This window comes from Schistocerca nitens, chromosome 11 (genome assembly GCF_023898315.1).
Source record: "Schistocerca nitens isolate TAMUIC-IGC-003100 chromosome 11, iqSchNite1.1, whole genome shotgun sequence".
Classification (NCBI taxonomy): Eukaryota; Metazoa; Arthropoda; class Insecta; order Orthoptera; family Acrididae; genus Schistocerca; species Schistocerca nitens.
Genome location: NC_064624.1, coordinates 133,267,575 through 133,275,656, shown reverse-complemented (window position 1 = coordinate 133,275,656; position 8,082 = coordinate 133,267,575).

The window sequence follows — 8,082 nt, the reverse complement described above, 5'->3', positions numbered from 1 at the left end:
AGTGGTTATAAAAATATTGCGTTATCCGTTGCTTTCAAATTTTTACCGGTTGGTTAAAAACCTTTCGCTAGAAATTATTAATATCCGGCAATAACTAGCAGGAGCCAGTAATTTCGTGGACCACACGAATTTGTGAAACCATTTACTACAGAGCATAGCTTGCAGGAGCTGTGGGACATGACAAAGCGACGGTAATCTACCTACTAGGTCGAGTTTTACCACCACCAGTACTGCAAGGTTACGTTGCAAAATTATTGGCATCAGAGAATGTGATGTATCCATCAGGGAAACTGCTGTTCGTGCGGGACGAAGTATTTCGGCAGTGCAACGGGTGTGTGCAGGATGGTTCACGGATGGCCGTAGAGCACGAAATCGGTCAAGTCCCACCCCCAGACCACCCCCCCGAGAACATCGAACCCTCATTCGAACGGCATTGGAGAGCAGATCTGTGTCCTCGGCTGTGGCGCAACAGTGGAGCAGTGGAACACGTCATACACTGAATGAGATTTTCACTCTGCAGCGGAGTGTGCGTTGATCTGAAACTTCCTGGCAGATTAAAACTGTGTGCCCGACCGAGACTCGAACTCGGGACCTTTGCGTTTCGCGGGCAAGTGCTCTAGCATCTGAGCTACCGAAGCACGACTCACGCCCGGTACTCACAGCTTTACTTCTGCCAGTACCTCGTCTCCTACCTTCCAAACTTTACAGTTCTGCAAGTTTCGCAGGAGAGTTTCTGTAAAGTTTGGAAGGTAGAAGACGAGATACTGGCAGAAGTGAAGCTGTGAGGACAGGGCGTGAGTCGTGCTTCGGTAGCTCAGATGGTAGAGCACTTGCTCGCGAAAGGCAAAGGTCCCGAGTTCGAGTCTCGGTCGGGCACACAGTTTTAATCTGCCCGGAAGTTTCATATCAGCACACACTCCACTGCAGAGTGAAAGTCTCATTCTGGAAACATCCCCCAGGCTGTGGCTAAGCCATGTCTCCGCAGTATCCCTTCTTTCAGGAGTGCTAGTTATGCAAGTTTCGCAGGAGAGCTTCTTAAAGTTTGGAAGGTAGGAGACGAGATACTGGCAGAAGTAAAGCTGTGAGGACCGGGCGTGAGTCGTGCTTCGGTAGCTCAGATGGTAGAGCACTTGCCCGCGAAAGGCAAAGGTCCCGAGTTCGTGTCTCGGTCGGGCACACAGTTTTAATCTGCCAGGAAGTTTCATATCAGCGCACACTCCACTGCAGAGTGAAAGTCTCATTCTGGAAACATCCCCCAGGCTGTGGCTAAGCCATGTCTCCGCAGTATCCCTTCTTTCAGGAGTGCTAGTTATGCAAGTTTCGCAGGAGAGCTTCTTAAAGTTTGGAAGGTAGGAGACGAGATACTGGCAGAAGTAAAGCTGTGAGGACCGGGCGTGAGTCGTGCTTCGGTAGCTCAGATGGTAGAGCACTTGCCCGCGAAAGGCAAAGGTCCCGAGTTCGTGTCTCGGTCGGGCACACAGTTTTAATCTGCCAGGAAGTTTCATATCAGCGCACACTCCACTGCAGAGTGAAAGTCTCATTCTGGAAACATCCCCCAGGCTGTGGCTAAGCCATGTCTCCGCAGTATCCCTTCTTTCAGGAGTGCTAGTTATGCAAGTTTCGCAGGAGAGCTTCTTAAAGTTTGGAAGGTAGGAGACGAGATACTGGCAGAAGTAAAGCTGTGAGGACCGGGCGTGAGTCGTGCTTCGGTAGCTCAGATGGTAGAGCACTTGCCCGCGAAAGGCAAAGGTCCCGAGTTCGTGTCTCGGTCGGGCACACAGTTTTAATCTGCCAGGAAGTTTCATATCAGCGCACACTCCACTGCAGAGTGAAAGTCTCATTCTGGAAACATCCCCCAGGCTGTGGCTAAGCCATGTCTCCGCAGTATCCCTTCTTTCAGGAGTGCTAGTTATGCAAGTTTCGCAGGAGAGCTTCTTAAAGTTTGGAAGGTAGGAGACGAGATACTGGCAGAAGTAAAGCTGTGAGGACCGGGCGTGAGTCGTGCTTCGGTAGCTCAGATGGTAGAGCACTTGCCCGCGAAAGGCAAAGGTCCCGAGTTCGAGTCTCGGTCGGGCACACAGTTTTAATCTGCCAGGAAGTTTCACATCATACACTATCAGGGCTGACAGTCCGTCGCCGTTTATTATGGCATGGATGACGTGTGTGCTGTCCACTTGTCCGCCTACCTTTGACGAGTGTGCAGAAACATGCTAGACGACAATGGTGTATAGAAGGACGTCACTCGGGACAGGAATGGCATAAGATAGTGTTTTCGGACGAATCAAGATTCCGCAAAATGATGGCCGCTTTTTGGTTCGCCGCAGACAGTGGAGCGGCGTCACAGTGACAGCATTCGAAGAAGGCATACAGTGCCAAATAAAGGGTCTTGTGGTATGGGGAACTATTGAGTACATCCACAAATCACATCTGGTGCTTCTTCAGGGCACTGTGACCAGTGTGACCTATGTGAACTACATCTTGCGACCAGTAGCCATACTCTTTGTACGCAACAGTCCAGACGCCATTTTTCAGCAAGACAATGTATGAACATATGTTGTTGCTCTCCTTCAGTAGAAATACGTAGTGTGGTATTCCATATCAGAGTATACATGTCAACTTCAGGTGTGTCTCACCACTCCTCTGCACCACAGTATACCACTTCCTTCCACACTTATCTTTCTGGATGATTCTCTTAAATTTTAGCCTACTCTTCATCGTTTTTTGATCAAAGAGTATATATATATATATATATATATATATATATATATATATATATATATATATATATATATATATATATCAAAAAAGTTTTGTATCACCTCGGTTCTGAGGATTCCGGAAGCTGTACAGAAAATTGGAATAGATATCAACATAAACAATATTTCCGCCTCTTTTATTGCTCGTGAAAACCACACTTTGCATGTTGTACCACCATACAGCGAGACCTTCACAGATGGTGATCCAGATTGCTGTTCACACCGGTACATCTAATACACAGTAGCACGTCCTCTTGCACTGATGCATGCCTGTGTTCGTCGTGGCATACTATCCACAAGTTCATGAAGGCACTGTTGGTCAAGATTGTCCCACTCCTCGGCGTAGATCCCTCAGAGTGGTTGGTGAGTCACATCGTCCATAAACGCTGTTTTCAACCTACCCCAGGCATGTTCAATAGGGTTCATGCTGACCACTCTAGTCGAGTGATGTCCTTATCCTCAAGGAAGTCATTCACAAGATGTGCACGATGGGATGCGAATTATCGTCCATGAAGACGAATGCCTCGCCAATATGCTGGCGAAATGGTTGCACTGTCAGTCGGAGGATGGCATTCACGTATCATACAGCCATTATGGCGCCTTCCATGACCACCAGCGGCATACGTCGGCCCCATATAATACCACCCCAAAACAGCAGGGAATCTCCACCTTGCCAAACTCGCAGGAAAGTGTGCCTGAGGCGTTCAGCCTGACTGGGTTGCCTCCTAACACGTCTCCAATGATTGCCTGGTTGAAGGCATGTGCGACACTCATCGGTGAAGAGAACGTGATGCCAATCCTGAGCGGTCCATTCGGCATGTTGTTGCGTCTCATCTGTGCCGTGCTGCATGGTGTCGTGGTTGCAAAGATGGAACTCGCTGTGGACGTCGGGAGTGACGTTGCACATCATGCAGCCTATTGCACACAGTTTGAGTCGTGACACGACGTCCTGTGGCTGCACGAAAAGCATTGTTCAACATGGTGGCGTTGCTGTCACGGTTCCTCCGAGCCATAATCCGTAGGTAGCCGTCATCCACTGCAGTAGTAGCCCTTGGGCAGCCTGAGCGAGGCGTGTCATCGACAGTTCCCGTCTCTCTGTATCTCATCCGTGTCCAAACAACATCGCTTTGGTTCACGCCAAGACCCCTGGCCACTTTCCCTGTTTAGAGCCCTTCCTGGCACAAAGTAACAATGCGGGCGCGAACAAACGGCGGTATTGACCGTCTAGGCATGGTTGAACTAAAGACAACCCGAGCCGTGTACCTCCTTCCTGGTGGAATGACTGGAACTGATCGGCTGTCGGAGCCCCTCTGTCTAATAGACGCTACTCATGCACGGTTGTTTACACCTTTGAGTGGGTTTAGTGACATCTCTGAACAATCAAAAGGACTGTGTCTGTGATACAATATCCGCAGTCAACGTCTATCTTCAGAGGGGTGATGCAAAACTTTTTTGATGTGTCTATACAGCGTAAGATGGCGGCGAAAGAGGGACTGATGTGCCCTTGCTCAGTTTACAAGTTTACCTGAAATTTGGAGGCGTTGTTAAGCGTGAGACTATTCTATATACTCAAGATTCGTGCACGAGTGCCTAGTGTCGTATTAGAAATTCATTTTCAGTATATGGTACGTCAGTTGGCTCTCAGAATGGAAAACCGTCGAGGATCGTGCAGCACCATCAAAGGCCAGGCTGCGGCTGTTTGCTGATGATGCTGTGGTGTACGGCAAAGTGTCGAAGTTGAGTGAATGTAGGAAGATACAGGGCGGCTTAGACAAAATTTCCAGTTGCTGTGATGAATGGCAACTAGCCCTAATTGTGGAAAAATGTAAGTTGATGTGGATGAGTAGGAAGATCAAACCCGTAATGTTCGGATACAGTATTACTTGTGTCCTGCTTGGCAGTCTCGTCGTTCAAATACTTGGGCGTACCATTGCGAAGCATGTGAGAACCATGATAGGTTTCATGGGAGAATTTTAGGAAAGAGTGGCTCACTTGTAAAGGACACCGCTTATAGGATTCTGGTGCGGCCCATTCTTGAGTACTGTTCGAGCATTTGGGGTCCGTACCAGGTTGCGTTGACGGAAGATGTTGAAGGAATTCATAGACTGCATGCTAGATCTATTACCGGTACAACACGTAAGTGTTACGGAGATACTTCGGGGACTCGAAGGCAACGTTCTTTCGAAAAACGCTACTGAGAAAATTTAGAGAAACGGCATTTGAAGCTGACTACTGCCGCCAACATACGTTGCATGTAAGGACCACAAAGGCTTCATATGGAGGCATACAGACCATCGTTTTTCCATCGCTCTGTTTGCGAGTGGAATAGGAAAGGAAATGGTAAGTAATGGCACAGGGTGGCGCGCGGTTTAACGCGCTGTTTCCCGAGCGGGAAGGCGTGCCGATCCCAGCACGAATCCGCCCGGCGGATTGGTGTCGAGGTCCGGTGTGCCGACCAGCCTGTGCATGGTTTTAAGGCGGTTTTCCACCTGCCTCGGCGAATGCTGGCTGGTTCCCCTTATTCCGCCTCAGTTACACTATGTCGGCGATTGCTGCACACAAACACTGACTCCACATACGTGCACACCAGAATTACTCTACACTCGTCTGGTATGAGACGTTCCCGGGGGAGCTGGCCGGGGGGAGGGGGGGTGGGAGGGGGGGAGGGGGGGGGAAGGCGAGGGGTACATTTGGGGCTGAACCGCACACGAACCCTGGGTTTGATGTGGGGTAGCGGTAGGATGAGTGGACTGCTTTAACTTGTTGTGGGGTTGTGAACCACTGAGGTCTACAGCGGCGACGAAACCATTGTTTCTAGGTCCCCAGTTCAATACACAACACACAATGGTACAGGGTGCCCTCCGCCATGCTCCAGTTCGGGATGTAGATGTAGATGCCAGGAATGCTGAGCGACGCGTCAGGTTTGAGGTTGATGCCACTCTACAAGCCCAGGAGATGCTCGGGCTCCTCGTCCTAACCATAACTGGAACTGTCGCAGTGGCAGTGATGGTCAAAGTACAGCACACTCGCGAGGTGAATGGGAGCGAGGTCTGTGCTCTAGATGAATCATTAAAAGGAAATGAGCACAGGGCACAATTGCTCGAACAGAAACTGGCTGGGAGGTCTGACGAATTTGAACTATATAAAAGACGCAATAACATCATACTATTCAGAACTCCACAGAATAGCAGAGAGAACACAGATGAATTAGTGACGAATCTTGTCTGTGAGAAACTACGCCTGCAGATGACATTGAACGATATTGACAGAAGTCATAGAGTGGGACGTAGAATGCCAGAATCTATAAATACTTGAACCAATAACAGTGAAATGCGTGTTGTACAGGATAAGATCCGAAATCTTCTGAGAGAAAGAGGAACTCGGGAAGTCGTGTCTCATCTCACTTCTGAAAGATTAAAATTTTTGAACAACGATTTCGAGGTTTGAACTACACAATGTATGGGCAAATGTTGTTCGTATAATGGTGATGGCTGGATATGGAAAAAGATCAGTTGACGATGCAATCGAACTTGGAAGCCTGTGATTTAGGAGCTAAGAGCATCCCAACTCTTACTGCCACAAGTTTATGTGTTTATAGTGTTCTTGTAGATTACAGTTAACCATAACTTCAATGAAGTCTTAACTGCTATCTTTTTCTTCTTTGTTAATTCCTGATTTTTTTATTATTTTAAATGTACTTTGTCAACTATTGTACCATCTTGCCTGCAACTCGTGGTCTGGTGGATAGCGTTGCTGCGTCTGGATCATGGCGTCCCAGGTTCGATTCCCTGCTGGGTTGGGGATTTTCTCTGCCCGGGGCCTGTGTGTTTGTGTTGTCCATGTGTTGTCCTCTTCATTTCTTCATCCTCATTATCATTCGTGTAACGGGGTGGCGACAGGAAGGACGTTTGGCCACCCCCTAAACTAACCCTGCCAAATCTGACCATAACCGTACCGACCCAATGACACAGTTGGACAAAGGTATCAGGAAAAGAAGAAGAATTATTGTATCATCTTATACATCCATTATTATTCAGCAGTTTATTAGCATATTATTGTTGTGACTCATAATTATTGCCATTAATTGTAGACTTCGTTTTTATTCTGTTTATCTCGCTTTTAATTATTCCAGCTCTGTTTAGCGAGTTTCTTTTCCTGCTTAACGACCGCTGCAAAGCTGGCTGCACAAGGCCTTCCTCCCCCCTGCAGAAACCTAAAACTAAACTCCGCCCGAAAAGGCCACGAAGGCCCAACGGTACCGACCGGCCTCCGTGTCATCCTCAGTACACAGGCGTCACTGGACGCGGATATGTAAGGGCCATGTGGTCAGCACACCGCTCTCCCGCCCGTATGTCAGTTTCCGAGACCGCAGCCGCTACTTCTCAATCAAGTAACTCCTCAGTTTGCCTCACAAGGGCTGAGTGCAGCCCGCTTGCCAGCAGCTCTCGGCAGACCGGATGGTCACCCATCCAAGTGCTAGCCCAGCCCGACAGCGTCTAACTTCGATGATCTGACAGGAACCGGTGTTACAACTGCGGCAAAGCCGTTGGTCCCTGCAGGTACCTGCCGCTTTCAATTTTAGGACCCCGCATTCCCCTATCTTACAAGGGAACCTCCCCATCGCACCCCCCCTCAGATTTAGTTATAAGTTGGCACAGTGGATAGGCCTTGAAAAACTGAACGCAGATCAATCGAGAAAACAGGAAGAAGTTGTGTGGAACTGTGAAAAAAATAAGCAAAATATAAAAACTGAGTAGTTCATGCGCAAGATAGGCAACACCAAGGATAATCTTAGCTCAGCAGCGCCGTGGTACCGTGGTTAGCGTGACCACCTGCGGAACGAGAGGACCTTGGTTCAAGTCTTACCTCGAGTAAAAATTTTAATTTTTTTATTTTCGCAAAGTTATGATCTGTCCGTTCGTTCATTGACGTCCCTGTTCACTGTAATAAGTTTAGTGCCTGTGTTTTGCGACCGCACCACAAAACCGTGCGAATAGTAGACGGAACCGAAAACATTTGATCGCAAGGTCATAGGTCAACCGATTCCTCCACAGGAAAACACGTCTGATATATTCTATACGACACTGGTGACGGCATGTGCGTCACATGGCAGGAATATGTTGTCGACCCACCTAACTTGTACACTCAGTGAATGGGTAAAAAGATTCTTCTTGTGGTGTCACCGCTAGACACCACACTTGCTAGGTGGTAGCTTAAATCGGCCGCGGTCCATTAGTACATGTCGGACCCGCGTGTCGCCACTGTCAGGATAGCAGACCGAGCGCCACCACAAGGCAGGTCTCGAGAGACGTACTAGCACTCGCCC